The sequence below is a fragment of the Chionomys nivalis genome, chromosome 2 (assembly GCF_950005125.1).
Source record: "Chionomys nivalis chromosome 2, mChiNiv1.1, whole genome shotgun sequence".
Lineage (NCBI taxonomy): Eukaryota > Metazoa > Chordata > Mammalia > Rodentia > Cricetidae > Chionomys > Chionomys nivalis.
Genome location: NC_080087.1, coordinates 38,657,744 through 38,685,162, shown reverse-complemented (window position 1 = coordinate 38,685,162; position 27,419 = coordinate 38,657,744).

The following is a 27,419-nucleotide window of genomic DNA, read 5'->3' as shown; positions in this document are numbered from 1 at the left end:
CTACATAGACTGCTCAGCATTTCACAACTAACTCCATCCCAACTGTCTGCCTTTCCCAAGGCAAACAGCTTCTGGCTGAGTAGAAAGGAGGTATTTGTTTCCGTTACTTTGCTGAGCTAAGGGCCTTTGAGCCATAGAGCCTCAGGCTAGGTCATTGGTTAGTTTCTTTTTCCAGTGTTGTGATAAAATACCTTGACAAAAGCAACTTAGGAGAGAAAAGGCTTTTTGTTGTTGTCATTGAGTTTTTTTCTTTTTCTTTTGACTTTCAGTTATAATAGTTCATAATATGAGAGGCAGACACAAGAGTAGGAACTCAAGGGAACTGGGCATATTGCATGTGTAGTTAAGAATAGAGAGCAATTAATGCAGGTATCCTGGTGTTCAGCTCATTCTATCAGTGCTGTTGCCTAGGGAATGGTACCACCTGGAGTGGGCATGTCTTTCTCAGTTAATGTAATCAAGACAGGCTCAGAGGTCCAGAGCCCAAGTCATTCTAGGTTTTGTCGCACTGATAATTACAGCTAACCACCATAATCATCAATCAATGTGGCTCTTAAACAGGAAAACTAGCAGGTTTATAGACTTCCTTTCATTGTCTTCTCAAGGTGAGTGTGGGGGGGGAATCATCATTTTAAAATCAGGGACAAATAGCACATCTTTAGACTTGCTGCATATATCCAGGCGTATATGAGAATTGTAGGTGTTTTAGCAAAGATATTTATACGATTTATAGATAAAGGAAAAGCTTCTTTGCTTTGAATGGAAACCGACAAATATTTGATGATAGTGAAGAATAATTGACATAAAAATTCATGTACCTAAAAGTTTCTTGCTGGAATGTTTAAAGAGACCGTCTTATAAGCACTATCTTTAAAAAAGAGTGAAAATTACAAAAGAACAAGAGTCTGTCAATGGAGTTCTCAACCATAAAAAGCAAATAAGAAAGACATGGAATCCTCTGCCATTTTCTCTCTCTCTCTCTCTCTCTCTCTCTCTCTATATATATATATATATATATATATATATATATATATATATATATGTATGTAATTTATTTACTTATTATGTATACAGTGCTCTTCCTGCAGGCCAGAGGAGGACACAGATCTCATTACAGATGGTTGTGAGCCACCACCTGGTTGCTGGGAATTGAACTCAGGACCTCTCGAAGAACAACCAGTGCTCTTAACCACTGAGCCACCTCTCCAGCCCTCCTCGGCCATTCTTAAATATTCTGCAAGATGTGTGTATTTGAAGAGAAAAAACACACCCATTATCATGTAAAAGGAATATTATATATGTGCTACTCAGGAGTCTCTAGGGGAACAGAAATGATAGCATGAATTCACATTGCAAAGGACATTTAACAGATTGGCTTACATGGTGTGGGCTGGGTATTTAAAAAATAGCCTGCTGGACACTGGAGAAGTGGTCAGTCTAGTAGCTGCTTACTCCATAACATTGGATGTCCTATCAACCCCAATCCAGTGCTGAAGGCCTGGAGGATTCCTTGAGAGTCATACTGGAAGGATGAAGAAATGGAATTCTAATGTCAGTGATGGGTTGGGGGAAAGGGGCAGCAGTGGTAGCAATAACAGAGCAGATGTACTTACAAGCAGAGAGCAAAGGCAGGCAGATAGGCATCCTTTCCCCAGATCTTTTTATATCAGTGTTGCTGCAAGAAGGTGTTGTCTACTCTGGGACATGGTCTCAGCCCCTTAGTCATTTTAGGAAATAGCGTCATAGATCTCTCTGAAGCATATCTCTGAGTGAGTTCTAGAACTAATGAAGTTGGCAACCAAGATTAACTGTCACAATGCTACTTTGGAAGGCATTATCATCTAGACATTATCAAATCAAAGCAAAATAAAAATAGCATTAAGATAGAAGATAAGGGCATATAATCGCATAACCCCATCTGACTGTCTCCTCCACTCATGTATTAGTGCTAAGTATGAGTCCTGAAGTTGAAGGGCTGTATTGGGAATAAATTTAAGCCTACAAATAAAAGTACTAAATACGGTGTAGGAAAACCCAAGAGGTTGGGGTGGATTGGAAGGAAGTGAATGTATTCAGATGCTTTTGTTTGGGGCACGGGGAAGAAAGGAAACTAAACACAAGTAACTGGTGTCATTCATATGTCCCTATGTGTGTGCGCAATTGAGAGTAGGGATGGGAAAGCAAGAATGAAGTAAAATTACACTATCTTAGCTACGATTATCATAAAGATTTTTATTTAATTTTCTTTTTTAGTCGTGGTCTTTTATATCCCAAGCTGGCCTCAAATTTGCTAAGCAATCAGGGATGATTTTGAACTTCTGATCCACTTCCAGGGGTTATGGGCCTATACAGCTACTGAGTTTATGGGGTGCTGGGGACTGAACCCAGAAATTCCTACATGCTAACTATGCATTCTGGGATACACCTACATTCCCCAAATGAGTTTTAAATACCAGAGCGATGACAAAGTGTCCAGTAAAGACTTCCATTAGTATGTCCATTAAAATAGTCAAGATATAAAATAAGCTAATTAATATGACTAAAATAATAAAATCATAATGATCTAACCAGAAATAAAATAAAAAGAAAAGATAAGGTAAAAATCTAGTCACTACTACAGCTCTGCATACAGGTTTGTAAGAGCAACTGTTCTCTGCAAAAGGATGCAATACACAAGGGTAGTTTAAAATGAAAACAGCATTGTAAGTACAACATTGAAAATCATGACTGTGACATTTTAAAAGGATTGGTACCTTATAAAAATGGCAGAACAAGTTAATGAATGTTAAATGTTTCAAACACACATGCACAAATACAGCATGAGAAACAGAATACCTTAACTTCCCAAAGTCTTCAGTTCCTTTACAAAATGCATAGAAAAGACTTAAGCTGGTAAGCTGTTATGAAGAGACCATACACGGCCAGCAGAGTTTGCTGGGATGTGGCTCATGGGGTGAAGTACTTGCTGTGATAAGGTGTGGACCTGAGTTCAAACCCTCAGAAGCTACATAAAACTTGATCTGATAGCATGACTCTGTAATCACAGTGATCTGACTGTGAGATGGGAGGCAGCCAGACAGATTTTTCAGTTCACAGAACAGCTAGCCTGGGCTACAGAGCTAGAAACAAGAAACAGAAGGTGAAAAGCAAAGAACAACAACAAAGGTTGTGTTGTCTGATTTCTTATGTGCACTGTGGCTGCACACACACATACACACACAAATACACACACAAATAGAAGAAAAACTCTGGAATATTTTAAAATATGTTTTCATTGTTAACTGATAGCAATTACATATATATATATATTTATAGGGCATTGTATATTTTAATACACGCATAAATTTCTTATTGATCAGTCGGTTCTAAAGTTGTTTCCCAGTTTTATTTCAGTGTGGCTGGAGAACACACATACTTTGATTTGCACTTATTTTTGATTTGTTGAATCTCTGTGGTCTGTCAGATGGTCTATCCTGGACAATGAATGCTTTGCATGGTTGATGTGGGATTTCTCTCTGTATGCTGTGATTACCATTGATAAATAAAGAAACTGCTTTGGGCCTATAGCAGAGCTATAGCGGAACAGAGGTAGGCAGGGAAAACTAAGCTGAATGCTGGGAGAAAGAAGGGCAGAGTCAGAGAGAAGTCATGGAAACATTAGCCGGTAAGCCACAGACATGGCAATACACAGATTAATAGAAATGGGTTAAATTAATATGTAAGAGTTAGCCAATAAGAAGCTAAAGCTAATGGGCCAAGCAGTGATTTAATTAATACAGGTTCTCTGTGATTATTTCAGTTCAGGGCAGCCTGGACTAACTAACATGCAGCTCCCTGCAACACATGGTAATGAGAGAAAATGTGTGTTTCATGGTTATTGAAGGAAATGTTCTGGAAATATCTATTATGTTCAGTTATTCTCTGTCATTGTTTAAGTATGATGTTTATTTGTGGACTTTAGGGTGGATTCCAGATGACTTAACCTGTTAATGAATGTAGTGTCAAAGTCCCTACTGATCATTGCATGCCACCTACCTCTCCTTTCAGATCTAGCATCTCCAGGTTTAAACAAATCGTTGCAGTGTACTGGGTGCATACACTTACAAGTATTACTTTTTTCTCGTTGAAATGAGACATTTATCATTACACAGTGATGTTCTTTGCTATTTTAGTTTTCTAACTTAAAGCATATTTCAGTTAACTGATATGAAAGTAGTTATTTTTGTTCACTTTTGTTTTTTATTTGTGTGGTAAAACTTTCTTAATACTTTCACTTTTATTAAATTTTTGTTAAGTGATGTTCTTATAAGTAAATATATTGCTAAGTGTTATTTTTTTCTATCCACTCCATCAATACATTTGGGAAATTTATAGCCAGTGTTATCATCATTGATAAATAAAGATCCATGTGTTAGTTTGGGTTTCTATTGCTGTGAAGAGACATCATGACCACTTAACTTTTATAAAGGAAAACATTTAATTGGGGCTGACCTATGGTTTAGAAGTTTAGTCCATTATCATCATGGTGGGAGGCATGAGGCATGCAGGCAGACACGATGTTGTAGAGGTAGCTGAGAGTTCTACATCTGGATTCTAGGCAGGTCCATTTCCACTCAAACCACCACAGCCCTTGTATGCCCTTTTGTTAATTTTTTTCCTGTTTGTTGTAGACACCCTTTATTCCTACTTTCTGTAGTGATAAATTTTGCTTTTATTTTCTTCCTATTTTGTTTTGTTCAGTGAATTTTCTGCCACATGTATTCACTACGGTAATTACTATCATTTCAGTGCTAGTATAATGCTTTGAGGCATTTTTTCTAGATCTGGTCAAACCGTTACATCATCCCTGGTTTCACTTTTTGTGGTTTCCCTTGTTCGTAGATCCAAAAATATTACATGGTGTCTCAGTTAGGTTTACTATTGCTCTCAAGAAACACCATGGCTAAAAGCAAAATGGAAAGGAAAGGGTTTATCTTGCTTACAGTTACATATAACAGCTCATCATAAAAAAATATAGAGGGCAGGAACTCAAGCAAGGCAGGAACCTGGAAGCAGGAGCTGATGCAGAGGCCATTCTGGAGATGGGATAGGATGCTGATTACCGGCTTATTCCTGATGGCTTGCTCAGCCTGCTTTCTTGAACAACCCAGGACTACCAGCCCAGGGAAGGTACAATGGGCTGGGTCCCCTCTCCATCAATTGCTAATTAAGAAAATAGCTACAAGCTTGTCTACAGCAGAAGGTATATTTTCAGTGGAGACTTTCTCTTCTCAGATGACTCCAGCATAACACTAAAACAACACACGAGAAATTCCAGAAATAAACAAATGATGTGTTTTAACATGCATATCATTCTCAGAATGAAGAAATCTCTCCCTGACTCTGTTCTTTATAGGACCTAAATCATCTCTTAGTCTAGCTTATATGCTACTTGCTGCAGCCACTTAGTGACAATGACAGTTATGAAGTAGCATCACAGGGTGATACTTGACCTGTATGTAAGTAATTATTATGTTACTTAATAACAGCCTCAAAGTTCAGTGGCAGTGGTAGGTAATTTTAGTCTAGCAGAGGCACATGCCACAGAAGACTGTTCTAGTCAACAATGGACCACACATATGAAGATGCTCTCATGAAATTATGATGAAGTGAAAAGTTTTCCACTGCTGTTACTATATTCATTGTGACATCATAACACAGGGGATTATCCATATATTTTTGATGATGCTGGATAAACAAACATATCAACTTCCCTTCATTCGATAATGACAGTAATTGAGTATGGTGTGGTTTATGCATTTGCTGTGTGGTGCTTTTATCATGATTTTAGAGACTCCTCCTTCTAACATATAAAAGACGTCACTATAGACAGTATGCCCTGATTTTTTGTGAGCAGTCTCACATACCTTGTGTTTACTGTGTCCTGGGACTGCATCATTTACCTCTGCTAATGTTGTCTTCATGGCCTCAGAATACAGGGTATGCCATCTACACTATAAACCCTAAGTATGTAAAAGAATATACCATCTACCTCCTTGGTTTGTCTAGGTGTACTCTATTGTGTTTGTGTAATAAAAATTGTTTAATGATACATTTTCCAGAACATACCTATGCAGTAAGCAATCTATTACAATATATTATAATCACTCTACTTTATTAGTTATTATTACTAACATCTCACTGTACCTAATCTATAAATAAAACTATATATATATATATATCACACATACATGTATATACCTGCATAGGAAAGGGTGTTGGTGGTGGTATTTAAGGCTCCTAACATCTACAATGTCTTGATGGATTGCTTCTGGAAGCAGGGCAGGGCAGGTAATTCTATTAATCTGCCATAGCTGCATTCAGTCTGTGTTCTTCTAAACTTTTGGCCAGTTCTTCTTGAAATTTGATCATTCGTTAACAGATAAAATTTGTTTTATGTTCAGTTTTTTTCAAACGGATCATTTATGATAAAATAAATTCATGTTTTAAAACAAGTGCCATATATGATAAAGATAACAAGAGAAGTAAGAAATTATATTCCTCTTTATAATAAGTGTTAATGGAAGTAAACACACAAGAAAGCCAACGTGGCAATATCAGAGAAGCTGAATTTTAAAGATAATTATGTAATCAATATAAAGAAGACTATTATACAATAATAAATTGCTACTTATGGGTAAATATGCTATGTAATGTATTATGAAGCCAATAGACAGGAATTGGTGGAATACTATGGAGTGGGGAGCGTGGTAAAAAGATGCAAAAATAATGGTTGTTGAACAAGATGGCTAAGCCTCTAATCCAAACACAGGAGGTTGGGTCTGAAGGACTATGAGTTCCAGGTCAACTGAACTATAAAATGAGACCCTGCTTTTTTTAGACTCAGTCCAGCTGGCTTTGGTGAGTTACCGAAAGAACATCCCCATTGTCTCAGAGTGTGGGTATACCCCTCGTGGTCCTGAGTTCCTTGCTCGTGCTCTCTCTCCTTCTGCTCCTCATTTGGACCTTGGGATTTCAGTCTGGTCTCTGTCTCTGTCTCTGTCTCCTTTCATCGCCTGATGAAGGTTAATATCCAGGAGGATAACTGTATGTTTTTCTTTGGGTTCACCTTCTTATTTAAGTTCTCTAGGATCACGAATTATAGGCTCAATGTCCTTTATTTATGGCTAGAAACTCATTATGAGTGAGTACATCCTATGTTCCTCTTTTTGGGTCTGGCTTACCTCACTCATGATAGTGTTTTCTATTTCCACCCATTTGCATGCAAAATTCTAGAAGTCATTGTTTTTTACTGCTGAGTAGTACTCTAATATGTATATATTCCATACTTTCTTCATCCATTCTTCCATTGAAGGGCATCTAGGTTGTTTCCAGGTTCTGGCTATTACAAACAATGCTGCTATGACTGAGTCTAAAAAAAAAACATGGGATAAAAGCAGACTCGCTGAACATAGCAGACAATGAGGGCTGCTGAGAAGTCAAGAACAATGGCACTGGGTTTTGATCCTACTGCACGTACTGGCTTTGTGGGAGCCTAGGCTGTTTGGATGCTCACCTTACTAAGATCTGGAAGGAGGTAGGAGATCCTTGAACTTCCCACAAGGCAGGGAACCCTGACTGCTCTTCAGGCTGCTGAGGGAGGGGGAGTTGATTGGGGGAGGGGGAGGGAAATGGGAGGCGGTGGCAGGGAGGAGGCAGAAATCTTTAATAAATAAATAAATAAATAAATAATAAAAAAGAGACCCTGCCTCAAAAACAAACAAGCTAGCAAGAAAATAAACATGCTAACCCAAAACAGAAAATATAGACCATATTAATAAAAAAAAAAAAAAGATAGCAGTGAAGGAGTTACTTCTGTTTCTGTGTTGTTTTCATTGGATAATGAATAAAGAAACTGCCTTGGTCTAGTTGATAAGGCAGAACTTAGGTAGGTGGAGAAGACAGAACTTAATTCTGGGAGAAAGAAAGCAGAGTCAGAGAATGGCCGTGGAGTTGCCAGAGTCAGACATGCTGAATCTTTTTGGGTAAGCCACTGTCATGTGGCAATATACAGATTAAGAGAGATGGGTTAAATCAAGATGTGAGAGTTAGCCAATAAGAGGATAGAGATAATGGGCCAGGCAATGATTTAATTAATACAATTTCTGTGTGGTTATTCTGGGTGTAAGCTAGCCGGGCAGCCGGGACAAACAAAGGGATACCCTCATTGTGCAACACAGACCAGAAAAGAAAGTAGCAGAAAAGGTAAATACATAATCATAATTATATATTTTTATGGGACTTAGTAGTCTGTTACTTGTGCCTTTTGAAAGAAAAAGATTGGTAAGTATCAATTAGAAATGAATTAATTAGAATGCAATACAACTACTGTAACATATAGCTTTATTCAATGAAAACACAAGGTTACAAAACAGGTTCAGTTATAAGGTACATTGGGGCTGTAACTGTGTCTAAACTACATTCTTCTTCAAGTCAGTGAAGGCAAGTTGGAGACCTAATCCTGTCTGGGAACAGTAATGAGGGTTTCTGGCTTGTACATTTCAAAGGGAACCAGCTGGATCCCATTCAAGAATGTCTCTACTTTAGTTTGCCATCTCTCTTCAGTATTGGAATGAATTGTCTGAACAACCATAGCCTGTAGCCACCTACATACATAAAGTGAATCATTTGTGCCCTGTCGGTGTTTTTCTATACTTACGAAAGGACTCTGGTGCCTAGGTATGAACATGGAAGATTCTGAGTCCATAGTACAGAAGTAATGATTTGGTTTAAGAAACAGAAATATTGACAGTGCGACTAGGCAGTCTATTGCTCTGTAAGAATTAGATAGGCATTCCAAATTAGTCTAAATTTTTTCTTATATAGTTGAGATTGTATAGCTCTCTTGGCAAGAGTTATAGAGGACTATATTCTTTAATTCTCACCCATGAGCTAACTAACTAGAACAGAAAAAGAGTAATAAATCCTTAAAGGTACCGTGAGATGTTTGTTCTCAAATAGGTGTATATGAGGTCTAAACAGAATAACATAGGATGGTTGAACCTTCAACCCTGGTCAACTGTGACAGTATATTAGGATCATTTGGTCCTATGTTATGTATCTGTCCCTTAAAATTCTTACCTTAAAAATTCAATTCTCAGTGGCACAGAGCTCAATGGTAGAATTTGAAGGCATGTTTAGTTCATAAGGGCTCTCTCCTTATTTATTAACTAATTCTGTTCTTGGAGCAAGAGGGCTGATTGTCATAGAAGCAGGTTCCTTATCCTAAATGTATATTTTTATAACTCAGGGTTACTGTTCTGACGTTCTCTTAAATGCTCTTTTGCCTAACAGTGTTCACCTATGGGGTGAGGCAGTAAGAAGGGTGCTTCAAGATGTGGTCCTTAGTCTGAGGATTCTTAGCCTTCATGATGAAGGGCCCACTACAGTTATCCTCTTTATAAACTACTCAGTTGTAATATTATGTAATAGCAGCACAACCTAGACCAAGAAATTTCAAGAAAATACAATGCTCTTTCCCATATATAGGGATATTAAATATTACCCATGGATTTCTATTAAATAACCAGAGTGGAAAACCTCAGACATAGAAGGAAATAGCACCCAAAATAACTTATGTACAAGTATGAAGACCCTATGAAAGGGGCAGTATTTGTTCATTTTTGGTTCATTCATACATTCTTTTCAGATATTCAGCTTAGTTATTGTTTTCATCTTAATTCAATTTTTATTAAACAAGTGCTTTGTTATTAAACTAGAGGCAGAAATTCTCTATCGAAATTTCAAATCCTTCCTCATTTGCCTAAAGTGCACATTAGTTTTCATCCATTGCTTCTTATTACAAAAAAGATAGCTTCTTTTATTGGCTCTGGATTGGAGAAAGAAAGAGATAGAGGAAGAGGAGGAGGCAGAGAAGTAGTAGTAGTAGTAGTAGGAGGAGAGAGAGAGAGAGAGAGAGAGAGAGAGAGAGAGAGAGAGAATTATCTATGCTATTCCTTCTCACTCCCTCCCCCCATTTCTTTCTTGGTTGGCTTTAGGATGCAGATCAAGAAGGCATTCTACCCCATTTGGCAAGTGCCTCAGTCTGAGTGTTTCTCCCAGTAAGCTGTTGGAAACTCAATCCCCAAAGGCACATTTTTTTTTTTTCATGTGTAGAGGTTGGGACATTGAGAAATAGAATTAGGTGAGATCTTGAGGAAAAGAGATTTGACCTAGGACACTTGCTCTCCTTTGCCTCCTGATGCCTTCTGCCATGTTCCCATAGCAAAAACACCAGAATTTGCTCCCATGCTCTTTTGGCTCTCCATCCTTCTGAATTCAGCTCAATAAATGCCAGTTCTTTAAAAACCATCAGTCAGTGATGTTCACTTAGAGCACCAGGAAACAGATTAGGGGAGTATTAGCATCTCACAGTTGGACTCTACAAAGGAGGCTTAAACTCTGTTTTATAAATGAAGATACTGAGACTGGAAAAGATTAAGCAACTTTCGCACAAAGAGACAATTAGTGGCTGAACTTCCACAAAGTACTTGCTTAAAACCTTTTGATTACAGCTTAACCCTGATGTGAGGAAATTATATTATCCTTAGAAACTGTGCTTATGCAAGTGTTAGGAGACACATTCTAGGAACTCAGTTTCTTCCTTTTTTAAATGCTTATTTGCATTTATTTTATGCTGAGTCTAGTCATATGCCATACATTTCTCTTGTCTTCTGTTTATTCTGAAATATCCTTTTCTTCTGTGCATCCTTCTCTTCTGGCTTAGGGGTGGTTTTTTCCTTTGCATGAAGGCTTATCTCAATGGCAAGGGAGCTCATGCATGAGTTAATTCATCCCGCTTTCTGTAAGTTCAGTGTTGTGTCTTCGGTTTTTAGTTCATCTGGACATGTCATGACTAGAGAATCTACATGTAACCCTAAAGTTCAGGATTACTCTGCACATGCAGAAAACATTTGACACCCTTTTGGGACCACCAAACCTGTGTCTAGTCCTACTGCTTGGTTTGGGAATACCTACAGACAATAAAGCCACCCAAATCCATAAATTGCTGCTGCTGCTTCTTCTTCTTTTTCCTCTTCATCATCATCTTCTTCTTCCTCTTCCTCCTCCTCCTTTCCCTTCCTCTTTCTCCTCTTCTTTTAATTTTACCTCATTGTTTTTAAGAATTTCATAATGCACACTGCATGTACACCACTTCTGCCCTTTCTTCTCCCTGCTGTATTGCTTCTTTAAAGGGGAATTCAAACCGCCATAAATATGGGGTTACTCACGGCAATGGGCCTTGTTTGCTGTGTTTTTGAATCTCTGGTAGAGTATTGCTGAAACACACCCTCAGCGCTGCCTAAATTGAAACACCCCATGCCTACAGCCCAGTTTCCTGATGACATCTGTTTCATACTTTCTCTGGACAATAGAATTCTACCTGCTGAAAGTCTCAAGTGATTGTAGTCCCTAGTATTGCCTCTTTAAAACCTTTCTTTCCTTCCTTCCTTCCTTCCTTCCTTCCTTCCTTCCTTCCTTCCTTCCTTCCTTCTTTCTTTCTTTCTTTCTTTCTTTCTTTCTTTCTTTCTTTCTCTCCCTTTCTCCCTCTCCCCTTCTCTCCCTCCTTCACTCCCCCCCCCCCTTTGAGACAGGGTTTCTTTGGGTACTAACACTGGTTGTCCTGGAACTTGCTTTGTAGACCATCCGGCCTTGAATTCTCAGAGATTCACCTGCCTCTGCATCCAAGCTCTGGGACTGAAGGTGTGAACCACTGTTACTAGGCTAAACTTCATTTTCTTTATAGTGATCCTACATCACTGTCACACTCAGCAGAACCTTGTATACTGTAATCATTTATTTAAAGCTCTTAATTATCTTCCAAAATTGCATGTTCCCTGCAGACAGACATAAGTTTGGGAAGGTTAGAAAGTAGGTCTGTCTTTTCAACTAACACCTGTCCCCTACCTAGCATTTCCCGTGGCTACCTCACACATTTAGTATTTGTTGACTACAGTGTGTGACTCTTCCATATGATTTGTTTGCAGATAGAGTTTATATGTGTCAAGCTTCACTGACTTTGAAATGAAATGCTAGTGTAATTTATAACTGCAACTGGCTGTACTTCCTACTTTATTGTTCTGTCATCTTTGGTACTAGTAGCATCTATGTGATCATAGGTATGTGTGTGTTATGTGTATGCATGTATGAATGTACATGATGTGTATATGTGTGTAATATGTTTGTGCATGTTATGAGTATAAATACGTATGTAAAAATGAGTGTGCATGATGTGCATATGTATATGATATGTTTGTGTGTGTGTGTGTGTGTGAATAGAGAGAGAGAGAGGGAGAAAGTGGGGGAATGCATGCTCCGTGGTGCACATATGGAGGTCAGAGAACAACCTTCAGAAGCTTGAGTTGATTCTTGCTTCCCACCTTGGTGAGACAAGAACTTCCTTGTTTCTGCCATGTCCCTGTGTGTTCCAGGCTAGCAGATTTCCTATTTCTGTCTTTCATTTCACAGTAGGAATGCTAGGGTTGAGGATGGGGTCTATGGCATCTGAATTTTTATGTGAGTTCCTGGAATCTGAATGAAGATCTGAATGCAGGCTTCAGGGCCCCCAAGTTTGTGTGGAAGCTTTTTACCCACTGAACCATTTCACTACATCTTAAACACACACACACACACACACACACACACACACACACACACACACACACATTACATTTCAGGGTCATCCCCTGAGAGTCAGTTGACTCAAGGATTTCAAAATGTTCATTTATACTATTGGTTTCAGATCTACTTTCAAATGATTGGTTTCTTTTTTTGTGTTTCAAGACAGTCTCAGTCTGTAGCCCAGGCTGCCCCTGATTTCGCTGTGTAGCCCAGGACAGTCTTGGCCTAGCAACCCTACTATGGATTGCTCAGATTCTCCGTGCGTCTCACAATGCTTGTCAAATAACTAGTATTGAAAACCCTTTCCATACCAAGTACATAAGCTACTATCTCAAACTAATTTTCCTTCTGAAACCCACTGTGGAGGTGAATTGGTAAGTTCAACCTTTAGGAAGTTGGGGCAGGAATATCAAGACCTTGAGGCTAACCTTGGTTACAGGAGAATCTTGTCTCAAAACAAGCTAGGGCAAAGAATACAAGTTTGTTGATTTTTTTTTTGTAAAAGAGAAAGATTGTGAATAATTTTACTTATGTTAATACCGGAATTGTTATGTAATTGGAGAACTCATAGTGTCAGACTAGTATCAAACACACCCCATGTATACGTAATAATATAAATACAATAATAATAAATGTATAGTTTTAGTAACAAAAATATGTAACCACTGTACTCTATGATATTACTACATATGTGATTTATCACATCCCAAATGATGCAAGTTTACCACACAAGTGTATTTACTCTTCTTCTTGATATTTGACAGTTATAGACTATTATGCATCATTTGTTGTCTTTCAAAAACACAATAAGCACTGGAAAACAGCTGGTACCATGATGGGTTTTGCCCAAGGTCATATATGCTCTGACACAGCTGACCACAGACTGTCCTTGCTGCATCCCTTTCACCCTCTCCTACTCTGATTTTAGAATTCTGGCAGAAGGGAAGAGAAATAAAGAAAATGATGACCCACTGCCTTCCACACGCTATACTTTATCTTGTGAGAATTTATGGGGCTCAGCCCCTGAAAACAGTGCCTGCGTGGCGATTCTCGCCGCATCTCTGTGGCTGTATATCTTCCCATTTTCTTATTTGCCACACTGTAAATCAGTTTTGCAAATAGCCACTCGTACAGGAAAACAACTGTGGAGTGGACAGTGTAGAACTTGCTAAGCCTGTATGTGGCCTAGCAAGCTGTGTCAGCTAAGTGGGCCGTGCTTTTTATCACCATCGCACCACAAGTAACATTAACACAGCCTCACCATTCTTTGGCAAATAAAAGACAGTATTGCAATAAAACTTTGCTAGGTAGGACGTACAGAGATGCTTAACTATTTTAGGGTATCTCGTCAGAGGTTTTATGATATTGAGGTAGAAAATTTTCACCAGGACTTGGTGGGGGTAAACAAATGATGTGGTCTAGCAGGCTCCTGTTGACCTTGGCAGAAAGACTTGATAGAAGACGTGGATTTTGAGCCTTCCTGCTGCAAAAGTTTTCAGCTTTACCTAAGCAAGCATGAAGTCGGGTTGCATATTTAGACTAAGGATGTGCAAAAAGCATCCGCTGTGTGTGCATGTATGCTCTTTATAAAACTGGAGCTAGTTGCTTGTGTCTGTGGCTCAGATAGCTTCTGACTGGTGGTACACAGCGTGAGTCATTGAGGGAGCAGGGACTAGATAGAGGCACCAGGGTTCCAGTTAAGAGCTGACCTAGCCTCTTGCCAGGGGCTGGGAAGCTGCAGTGTGCCTAGATCAAGGACCCAGAGAGACGCAAGGCAGGTGTTTTATCTGGAAGACTTCAGCTGGTACGGTGCCAAGCACAGCAGCCAAGCACGGCAGAAGCAGGCATAGCTGGATTCCCTGAATGTGTGGCTTTGTGAGCAGGTACCCAGCTTCTGTTCTTTCTGGCTCCGCGCTGCTTCTGTTCTTTACCTTCTTGCTCCCCGCACCCCTGGGGTGGTATTTGTTGCTTTAAAAGCTTCAACAAGTTTGGGAAAACCCTGGTACTTGGAGATAATATCTTACTCACAGTTACCTAGAGGGAAAAAAAAATCTGTGTTCAAAATTAAAACCTATTACTTGGTTTTGTCCTAACGGGCAAAGTCGCTCCCGGTGCCTGGATTTGTGCTAGCAAAGTGGATGCTTCAGTTTGAGGATGCCTTTGCTCTTTGAGCGGTACAATCCTAAGCTCAGAAGATCCATAAATTCTGCAGCTCTCCTTACTTTGCCCTTGGCTCTGTCAGCTCTTCCTTAAAAAAACATCGTGGGGCAGAGTGGTGAGGTGGCTTCCCCTGAGTATATCCACCCCCTCTCTAAGCTGCTTGTGGGTTGACAGTTTATGTAACACTAACCCTGAATACGTGGAGCTGACAGTTGTCAAGTTAATACTTATACAGAATTTGCTTCATATGCAAAACCAGTCAGGCTCACGTTTTCAGCAGTGGACGCTGGTTTAAATGCTTTAAATATCATGTTGATGTGGCTGGATCTTACTGTGGCGTAGAAATGTGGTAGCGTGAGTGAGGGCTGGACCACTTTTAGAGCATGGTAATTATCTCCCTCCAGACAACTTTATTACTCTCTCCTGGGAAAACCAAGCGATTTTAAAAACAATTCTTTCATGTCTTTCCTATCTAGCTCTGGTCACAAGTGCTCATCAAAGGAATCTTAACTCAATGTTTATTTCTCCTCATCTTTATTCCAATTCCACTGTAGTTTTGCCATTTGGATTAGATCCAACAACCCCCTTTAAGTTTATTCTATGACCCAAATATCTGTTTTTTCATATTTATGATATTGACAACAAGTTTCTGGTCTTATCACTCTATAATCATTGGACATATTGAAAATATAGTCATTCCGCTGACCAGGGGTCAAAGAAACTCACAGAGATTGAATTGACAACTAGGTAGCCTCTCTGGGTCTGACCTAGGTTCTCTGCATGTATGTTATGGTTGTGCAGCTTGGTGTTCTTGTGAGATTCCTAACAGTGGAAGGATGTCTCTGGCTGTTTTGCCTGCTTTTGGGACCCTTTTTCTCCTACTGGGTTGCCTCATCCAGCCTTAATATGAGGGTATGTACCTAGTCTTACTGTAACTTGATATGCCATGTTTGGTTGATACCTCTGGGATGCCTGCCCTTTTCTGAAGGGGATTAGAGGAGGAGTAGGTCTAAGTGAGATGGGAGGTGGATGGCGCTGGATGGGAGAAAAGGAGAAAAGAGAAATCACAGGTGGGATGTAATAAATGAGAGAAGAATAAATAAAAAATATATTCATAGTTAAAATGTATATAAATATTTAAAACATTCAGACACATCTGAGCAGTGCCTGTGAATAAGACATGAATATGTGAATAATATTCTCATGACAGTTCTCAATGTGCTTTAATGGTCAGACCCATCATACACAGAGCCTTGAAGTCCTTGGGAAACAAATCCTTGTCTTGGGGAATAACTGCAGAGAAGTAGAAATAAAAAAAAAAAAAACTAGGGGAGAAAATGTAATGACATGAGGAAGGATGTCTTTTTCTCAGTTCTCTATCACGTCTGCACCACCCTATAGATTTTTCCCTTATGGAAAATGTAGAATTACATATGCTTGAGTCGTTCAATAATCTTTCTCCGCTTTAAACAAAACCTATACAATGTGTAAAGGCAAAGGCATTGTTTGCTGTTCTCTTCTTGAATCCTCTATACCCTGTGCAGGAGACACCATGCTCGCATAAAATGTGCATGGAATCCAGCCTTTGAAAGAACAAAGTAAGGAATTTTGTACAAATAAATGAAAGAAAAATCAAATGAATAGCTAATGAATCTAATAGACGTCAAGGCAAGTGAGTCCCAGGATTCCATAGAGATTTAGAAGGCTTGGCATGGAAACACAGACTGAGGATTCTCTGCTCTCTGTCCTGAGAGACAGCCTGTTGGATATCAGTGGTCCTGGCATTCCAGATGTTACCCAGTGATAGGAAACGCTGCAAGAATAGAAAGTGACTCTTTGCTTTGATTGTCTTGGTGGCAGGGAGCTATCTCTCTCTGAGTTTGGATTACAGGCTGTATGTACAACAACTGTGAAACAGGCCAGGAGAGAGTGCAACAAAGGCCGTTTTCATTTCTCAAAGTCCCACTGTAATTCTTTAACGGAAGAGATGTTGACAGACCATCTAACATTCTAAACATATTTTCTCAGTGGTTGTAAATGTAACATTATCATAATTTCTTAATGTCTGTGATATTTTGAAGTATAGTCTCAATATGAATAAGCCCAAACACACTTTGTGTAGCTAGTCGGTTGTATAATAATTAATACATTTAAAAAAAGACAGTAAAAGACCATCTTATCTGGAGATAGCATATTCAACTTTCTTAATAGTTTTTCTAGGACAATTTGTAATTTAATTTATTCACGCTTGTTTATGTTGACTAATTTCTTTATATACTATCTTCAAGAAGCAATTTGTCTTCTTTCCTTATTGGTTTATAAGTTTGAATTTTAAGACCAATAAAAGAAAAAAATTATCAGGCGAACTCAGCTGAATTAATGAACTACCTGTTTTTACAGACAAAAAATACATGGAATTTTATGTCTTCTTTAATGCAGTTTGTTGTTATACCTTAGACCTACACTGTCAGTTGAATAAGGTTAGTGTGGGCTTAGGAGTCCATAGCTATTTTCTGAATATGACGGAAGTGTTACCTGATGGGCTGTAAGATCTTCTGAGAAAACCAGATGTAAAAATATCAAAGCAGACATTTACTGAGAAATTTGTTTTTACTCCTAATTTAATGAAACAAGGAAAAGTGTTCAAAATGATTTGGAAAATATTTATGAAAATAGTAGGCTCGATACTGGGTAGGTAGAGATGGAAAATGTGATTGTTTTTATTCTGAAGATGTTTGTAGATTGAAAAGATAGATACAGACAGCCAGGACTTCATTAGTGTGTAATGAGAAACCCAGGCATTCCCAACTCATATGAAGAGCCATCAAGAAGGCTAGTGGGTATAAGTGTCTGCTGCTAGGCCTGTGGACCCGGGGTGTGATCTACATACATGATTGCGGAGAGAACTGACATCTACAAATTTTCTTCACACTTCCAAATACACCCCTTGGCTTGCTTGTGGTCATACATATGCACACAAGGAGTAAATAAAAACATATTAAATAAAAATTAAAAGTATCAAAGAATTTGTATTAATTCTTTGAGAATTTCGTACATCGTGCAATGAATTTAATCACATTAACTCATCTCTGTAACTACTTCTTTCAGGTCCACCCCTAACTTCCATACCCAATCCAAACTTCACTTCCATACCTCACTCCAAGTATCCTGTCCTTTCTTTCGTTGTTGTTGTTCACTGAGTTCAATTTGTGTTGCCCATATATACATGACCATAGGGAAAACCAATGAAGCATGGTAGATGTACAAGAAAAAACATCCTTAAAGAAAACTGACTCTCCCTACCCTAGTACCAACTATCAATAACTCCTCAGTTAGTCGGAGGGACTCATAAGCTTTTCCATGCTTTGTACTGGAAGGCAGATTGGCTTGATTTTTATAGGTCCCCTAGGCAGATAACCACAGATATTGTGAATTCAAGAGTACATTGATCCTGTTGTGTCTATAAAATGTTACGGCCTGGTTCTCCTTGACATCTGGCCCTTCCAGATTTCTTGGCCTTCTTCAGTGATGTTTTCTGAGGCTTCAGGGGAGGCTATGTGATATGAAGGGCTCGTTTATGGATGACAGTTCTACAGACACATAGTCTCTTCACTTTGGTCATTGTGAGCTTCTGAATTAATTGCTATCCAATGTAAAATAAGCTTCTATGATGAGGACTGACAGCTATGTTAATCTAAAGAGAAAGATAGAAATCTTTAGAGGGAAGTATGATGCTATGTATACTCTTTGCAAGCTAATGGAAATCTGTTCATTTCTAGTGCTTATGAACTCCCCAGTCACGGGTTATTGGTTAGATTTATAGTACCAAATATACATTTATTAGTGTGGAATGGGCCTTAGATCCAAACAGACAGCTGATGGTTACACCAATGACATTTATGCCATCACTGAACCCATATTACCAGACTGGTAGCTTCCAGGATTCATAGCTGGGAATGACTGTTGATTACTCTCCCAAGTCTCCACCAATAGACTGTCTAACTCCTTCCTGTGCTGTGAAATCTGTCCAGTAATGAGGAAGTTTTCATGTTAGTATTGGCTTGGTTTCTCCATTCTGTGGTCAAAGTATTTTAGTTAGTTAGTGCCTTCAGCAGTAAGGTCTTGCCATCAAATTTGGTTGGACAACCAAGGGCAATGGGAATAGCCTATATTGTTTTGTAGGTCTTTGAGATATCCCTGACCAACTACTCAAGGGGAGGTGTCACACATCTGGCATAGAGATTTTTATTTTGCAACTTACAACTTCTGTGATAGGCAGGGTGGTATAGACGGTGCAGGATGGGAAGGTAAAGCAGAAGAGGAGATGAGGAGAGGGATTAAAAACTATAAAGGATACTTGAAAAACCTATATAGAAACTTGTTTTCTAAGATTTCTATATGTGTGCTTGGATATAGCTAATTTTTTAAAAAAATGCAAATAATGAAGAGGCATACTAGTCAGCCTCAAAATTTACTTTGTTGTCAAAACAAGTGTCTAAGGCAATTATACCCAAGAAGTGTTTTGAAGAAAAAGACGTCATCAGAAGCAAATGTGTGTAACTGTGTGCATGTGCAGTAGACATCAATGGGGGGGGGGCTGTAGTTGGGGGTAGCTTTTATATGTCCAAGCATGTAAAGCAATCAAAACTGTTTAGTTTTGTAGAGCATTTATGTTTGGCAATCATTATTGACATCTTGGAGGAGACAAATAGATGCCACATCATGAAAAATTTTTAAAGCACATTTAACAAGTGGTCTTTTATTCCAAAAATGATATGGAACCTTAGAAAAACTTTGCATCGAATTGCTTCCTAATCTTCTCCCTCTCATTTACTCTCCTTCCTTCTTTTCTTCCTCCTTTCTTTGCTGTCTTTCAGCACTTATATTCACATAAAAAGAAACTGGCTTAAAAAAAATCCTTGGAGTTTAAAACAATTAAAGTAAAGCGATTAAAGCCTTGAGTAGGATTGCCCCAATTATACTACAGTGACCATTCACTTAAGGTTTGCTTAATTAATTAAGTCTCCCTTGCTGCATCCTACTCTGCTCCAACACTTAAAGGAGAGATTACTATATGATTCCTCTGCTGAAATTTAAAGTCATGGTAGACTTTTAAAGAGAAAAATTTGAGAATGGGCTTGGGAGATCTGTTAGGAGTTTAGTGCATACCACAGGTAGGAGTGATTAATGCCTGAACTGAAGAGGTAGTGGCAGGGACTGAAGAAATGGCATTGCTGTAAGAAATACTGAAGAGTTTGGATCAATAGAACTTGGTGATTGATTGAATGGGGCATGGGAAAGACGGGGCAGTTACTCTCTATTAAGTGGAATTAGATGAGTTCAAATGAGGAAGCCTTGGGAAAACCTTCTATTCACAAGTGGAGGAGGAAGAAGAATTGTAAAAGACCCTGGAACCAGAAGCTATGGAAGCAGGAGCGAAGGCACTGTAGAATCTTGGAGGAAAACCCAGGGAATCACACTGAGGTACAAGACAGAATCCAAAGTGACCAAAGGTCAAGTGTGATGAAGACTTACAAGTGTCATTTAATTTGGTTACAACAACATCATAGGTGGCTGTATTCAGATAGCATTTTATGGTTTTGTTGTTCAGTCAAAAAGATTTTGTTTGTTTTTGTTTGTATTTTAATTGTAATAGCTTCCATTTTCTACCTCCCAAACCGACTATATAGCCCTCCTCATTCTCCTTCAAATTCATTGACTCTTTTTCAATTGTTATTGCATGTGCATATGTATTCATAAATACATATGCACATATGTATACATATAGACACATACATATATGTATACATGTATATATGTATATACAAATATTCCTAAATATAACCTGCTGAGTCCATATAGTGCTTCTTGTATGTATGTTTTCAGGGCCAACTGCTTGACACTTGACAACAAATTGGTGTGCTCTTCCCTTGGGAAGACCTCCTTTTCCACCCCTAGCTTTCCTCAGTTGCTTATAGTAGTTTCTGTAGGGTTGAGGTCCCATGGGCTTTTCCCCACCAAGTTTGACATGTCCATTGGTGTCCTTATTCAGCTAACACTTGAGGTTGTGTTGATGAGACTTTCCTCGTAGAGCTTCCGATGACAGAAAACCACATCCAGTCAGTATGCAGAGCTGTAGAGCCTAGTCCTAATGATAAGTCTACATGGTTTCTTTCTGAGACACAAAACCCATACTAAACCAAGTCTAATAAAAAAGTTTTCCTTCACTTATTTTCCTTAATGTTGCCAGAGCTTTTGGCACTGAAAGTGACATAAAAGAGAGGAGGAAAGAAAGATAGTACCTACTCCTCCTGTTCCATTTCCTGTCATTTCAATCAGCTGCTGATTTAGTAAACTCATATATTCGCAATGACATAATTGGCCCCAAATCTACTTCGATCTTTTCAGATGTTACTTCTATTTCACTTCTTAAATTTTTGCCACACAGACTTACAATGTTATTTTCTAAATTGTCATTAATAGCTCTCGATCTATAATGTATGGATTATAGGTGCATTTTAACATTAACTTTGGATGAATGCAGAAGATAACTTTAAAACCATAATATCGACTTTTCCCAACCTTACAGCATCCCTTGTGAAGAAGGGCTCTGGATTCTCTCTCTCTCTCTCTCTCTCTCTCTCTCTCTCTCTCTCTCTCTCTCTCTCACACACACACACACACACACACAAACACAGAGAAACACACACACAGACACAAACTTGCGTGCATGCGTGCACACACATATCAGCAGAGTCCCACAGGAAAGATTTTCTTCCCGATTAATTTTCCATTTTAACTTCTTTTTAAAAATTTTTATTGATATTTATTGAGCTCTACATTTTTCTCTGCTCCCCTCCCTGCCTCTCTCCTCCCCCTTCAACCCTCCCCCAAGGTCCCCATGCTCCCAATTTACTCAGGAGATCTTGTCTTTTTATGCTTTCTACTTCCCATGTAGATTAGATCTATATAAGTCTCTCTTAGTGTCTGTATTGTTGTCTAAGTTCTCTGGGATTATGGTTTGTAGGCTGGCTTTCTTTGCTTTATGTTTAAAACCACCTATGAGTGAGTACATGTGATAATTGTCTTTCTGTGTCTGGGTTACTTGACTCAAAATAATGTTTTCTAGTTTCATCCATTTTCCTGCAAAATTCAAGCTGTCGTTATTTTTTCTGCTGTTTAGTACTCCATTGTGTAAATGTACTACACTTTTTTGAATCCATTATCTGATCGAAAGGCATTTAGGTTTGTGTACAGGTTCTGGCTATGACAAACAAAGCTGCTATGAACATAGTTGAGCACATGTCCTTGTGTCACGATTGAGCATCCTTTGGATATATACCTAAAAGTGGTATTATTGGGTCTGGAGGAAGGTTGTTTCCTAATTTTCTGAGAAATCACCACACTGACACCCAAGCAGTACTGAAAACAGCCTGGTACTGGCATAAGAACAGACAGGAGGACCAATGGAACCGAATAGAAGACCCGGATATCAATCCACACATCTTCGAACACCTAATATTTGATAAAGAAGCAAAAAGTATCAAATGGAAAAATAAAAGCATAGTTAACAAGTGGTGCTGTCATAACTAGATATCAACATGTAGAAAAATGAAAATAGACCCATGTCTATCAGCATGCACAAAACTCAAGTCCAAATGGATCAAAGACCTCAACATAAAGGCAGCCACATTGAACCTTATAGAAGAGAAAGTGGGAAGTATACTTGAACGCATTGGCACAGGGAACCACTTCCTAAATAGAACCCCAGCAGCACAAACACTGAAAGAAACAATTAATAAATGGGACCTCCTGAAACTGAAAAGCTTCTGTAAAGTAAAGGACACGGTTAACAAGATAAAACGACAGCCTACAAAATGGGAAAAGATCCCATATCAGACAGAGGTCTGATCTCCAAAATATACAAAGAACTCAAGAAATTGGACACCAAAAGATCACATAATGCAATAAAAAAAAATGGAATACAGACCTAAACAGAGAACTCTCAACACAGGAATCTAAAATGGCTGAAAGACACTTAAGGAAATGTTCAACATCCTTAGTCAATCAGAGAAATGCAAATCAAAACATCTCTGAGAGTCCATCTTACACCTGTAAGAATGGCCAAGATCAAAAACACTGAAGACAACTTATGCTGGAGAGGTTGTGGGGAAAAGGGAACACTTCTGCATTGCTGGTGGGAATGCAAGCTGGTACAGCCCCTTTGGATGTCAGTGTGGTGATTTCTCAGAAAATTAGGAAACATTTTAGCTTCTGAAAAACTAAATATTTTGCATATGTGCATGCACACACATACACACACATACAAGAGAGAGACAGAGATAGGTAGGTAGGTAGATAGATAGATAGATAGATAGATAGATAGATAGATAGATAGATAGATAGATAGAGAAAGCGATTCAGTGGAAGACAGAGGACACCCTATGAGAGATACTTCTTCTTTTTTTTTATATCATGGACAGCCCAGGAATCAAACTCAGGTTTTAGCTTTTAAATATAGGATATAAAGTAAAAAAGTTTACATAAACAATGGAAGTGCAGTTTGAATCTGCTGACAACAGAGACAGGAAAGACGAGAGGAATATGACTTCCTTTTAATACCTAACAATAGAGTCCTAAACAATAAGTCATCAACTTCAAAGTAAAGTAACCACGGGGGTGCTCAAAATAGCCACAGGCAATATTGACAGAGCTCACAGCCAGGACGCCAAGGCTAAGAGAGAGGTCGGGTAAAAAGTGGCCACGGAAGTTATATTTTGGGCTTAGGAAAAGATGAGATGGTTCTCAGGACTTCCAACTTCCTGTCACAGGCAGCAGTTATATCCCCTAGATAAACAACATCTGAAGAAAGGGATGACTAGGAGTTTTACAGAGGCGAAATTTCTCATTTTACTCTTGTGCAATACAAAATTTCTCTGTTAAAAAAAAAATCACCTCTTCCATTAATAAATGATGTTTTAGGAGGACTTTCTAACTCAGTCTATTGTTGAGTAAGTAGATGTGCTCTTATTTCTTTTATCTGTTTTCAACCAAAGGATAGAGACAAGACTGAGACATGAAGCTCCCATTTCTTTAACAAACCGAGGAGAGCCGATTGGAATTATTATAGCCCCCAGAACCGGAGCAGAGCAGTGACATATGCTAATCTCCTTTGAGAAAGATGGAACAGCTTCAGCCTCCTTAGAATTAGAGAGATAGTTTGGATGCTCAAAGCTTGCCAGAAGGCCCTTGGAACTGTGTGTGCCAGCCATAACTTACTCCTCACTGACTTACGTTTTTCTTAGTTGTAAAACCTCTTAGAGTTTTACTTAAATATTTCAATAATCGAACATTGTGACGTTGACTTAATTCACTTTTGAAATCATTGCCTTTGTCCAGATGCACACATAAGCATGTAGAACTGAGGGATTTACGTCAGGATATGACTCAAGGAAACAGGAGCTTCAAGCCTGCCATGGAAAGGTTTAAACTCTCCCTAGTTGTGTTTATGTTGTAACCTTTTTGTTCAAAATATTTGCATTTATTATTTTTAATATTTTTTTTAATTTCTTGAGATTATTATGACATCATTTCCTTCTTCCCTTTCCTCCCTTTAAGTTCTCCCAGTACTACCACCCCTTGCTCTCTTTCAAATTTATGGCCTGTTTTCTTTTTATTGTTTTACACACACACACACACACACACACACACACACACACATCCCCAAATACATTAAAACAACCTGTTCAGGCTATATAATGTTACTGTATGTATGTTTTCAGGGCTGTGTGGTGTTGGATAACCAATTGCTGTGCTCTTCCGTGGGGAAGACTATTTCTCCTGCTCTCAACCATTGTTAGTTGCCCATAGTTATTTGTGTAGAGTTGAGGCTTTATGAGATTCTCCTCATCCACATTAGCACATTTATTGGTGTCCTATTTGATCGTATTTTAAATTTCTATTTTATTTTACATGTGAATGTGTGCATATGCCACTGTTGGCCTGTGGAAGTCAGAGGACAAGCCTGTGGAGTTGGCTCCTTCTTTCTACCTTTGTGGGGGTACAGAAATAGAATTAGGGTCACTAGACTTGCATGGCAAGTGTCTTTATCTAATGAACTATCTCTCTTGTTTATGAGTGTTAATGTTAAAACAAATTTCACTAGATGTTGTTGGTTGCTTTATTGGGGAATCACCATGCAGCTCCCAAATAAATAATACACATGAACATTTATTATTTCTTATGAATGCCCAGCCTTAGTGTGGCTTGTTTCTTGCCAACTTTCTTAGCTTAAATTATTCTATCATTTGCCTTTGGCCTTCTACCTTTCCCTATTTCTGTATGTCTTTTCTTTTCTTCTTACTTCGTGGTTTGCTGTGTAACTGGGTGCCTGACCCTTGCGTCCTCTTCCTTAACCTGCTCCTCTTTCTTCCCAAATTTCTCCTCGTATTTATTTTCTCTGCCTGCCAGCCCTGTCTATTCTTTCTCCTGCCTTGCTATTGGCTGATCAGCTTTATATTAGCTTAACCAGATATTTTAGACAGACAAAGAATCACAGTTTCACAGAGTTAAACAAATGCAACATTTGCATCATTAAAGAAATATTCCACAGCATCAGTAAATGCAACATATCTTATATTAATATTCCACAATATTAGGTGCTTGGAGAAGGAGTCAGACTTCTTTCAAAGATGAACAACACATACATGGCAGACTTAGGGAATGGTAATTGTTCTATTTTTTTCTTTTACTTTGAGAAATATCCTAGGAAAGCCCAAATCGTCTATACAACTTATTTCCAGTTTTATCTGTACTGTAGTCTTGTATAGCTGTTTCTTCCCAAGTGAGATATTACTTCCTAGAGGAAGAAAGGAAGGCCTTTAAGACAGAGCAGGTGAAGGAAGCTTAGAAGGCTAAGGAAGTAAGAATCAGGAAGCCCCGAAATTCACAAGACTATCTAGGCCCCTCCCCACAGTATATCCACAATAATGATTGTTAAGGAGAGGAGCTACATCAGTAGCACTGCCGGTAGGTCATGAAGGGCACTCCAAGGATGAATCATCTCTCATAAGGCAATGGGCTTTTCCTGAGTCACTGTGTCAACCACGGTGCTGTAACTAACCCCTGGTCCATACTCCCATCACTAAAGTGAATAATCCGGCTGTTTCATTAGGCTAGGCTTGGGTACACTTGTTCCTTTGGTCTGTTGCCAGTACCCTACCTGAGGTAAACAGATCTCCACAGGAAAAGCTGCATGACAGCGGGTCCCTGCGAACAAATCAAACAGTGCGAGAAAGTGTTTCAAAATGGCTCTTTGAAATCAAATCCTGCTGCGAGGGATGGGAGGAAGTTCCTTGGCCTGGAATGTCAAACCTTGGTCATGAGAGTCACATTGTTCTGACATCCAGCTCTAATACCCATTACTGTTCAAAGTATCTACTAACTGTTCTTATCTATAACACACCGACAGCTCTGCCAGACTAAAACATTGCCTAGTTTTAAGGCTTTCTGAAATGTCGCATCATTGACGGAACTTCTTCCTGGTCTGTATACTGAATGCAATCTTTCCCTCTGCTGGCCCACAAAAGTGTCTCAGTTTTCACTTTGTGAGATTTAATGTTGTTTTGTCTGCTCATTGGCCACACAGCTTGTTTCTTCTTTCAAGGCACAGTTTCTTCTTCAGGTCTAATATTTTCCTTTATTTTTGATCATGTCAAATTGATGACAAATAGATAAGTGATGAGATAATTGATTCCTAGGTAATCAAATCATGGAGAGAGAGAGAGAGAGAGAGAGAGAGAGAGAGAGAGAGAGAGAGAGATCACTTTGCCAAAAGACTTCATCAGCAACTTATTGATGGATATGAAATTAGGGACACAAAATTGGGAGTATTATGTACAGGTGGGGACATTTTTTCACATGCATTTCCTTTTTGGCACATTGATCTGTTTGACACATTTTCTTTCGCAAATATTTATTCTTATGTATATGTATGTGTGTTTGTGTGAATGTGTGGGTACTTGGGGAGTTAAAAGGAGGAATCCCTTGGAGCTGGAGTTACAGGAAGCTGTGAACCTTTTGATTGGTGTGGGTACTGGAACTGAGCATGGATCTCTGGTGAGCCTAGTATATGCTCTTAGATACTGAGCCATTTCTCCAGTCCTGCTCTTTTCTATTTTAGAAATTACTCTTTTGTTTGCTTATTGTGTGGTATGGGGTAAGCATGCACTTGTCATGTGCAGGTGGAGAGGGCAAAGGACAACCCGTATAATTATTGTTTTCCTTGAACTCAGCTCCTTTTTGAAAAATTATTTCTTTTATATCACAACTGCAGTTACCCCACCCTCCTCTCTTCCCAGACCCTCTCCTTACTCCCCTCCGTTCCTGCATCTTAATTCACCCCTTTTCTGGTTATGTTAAAGAAAGGGTATGCCTCCCATTGAGATCAACAAAACATGGCTTATCAAGTTGCAGTGAGACTAAGGACCTCCCCGTGTATTCAGGCTAGGTAAGGCTACCCAGTATGAGAATAGGGTCCCAAAAGCCAGCGAAAGAGTCAGAGACAGTTCCTGCTTCCACTGTTGAGAGTCCCACAAGAA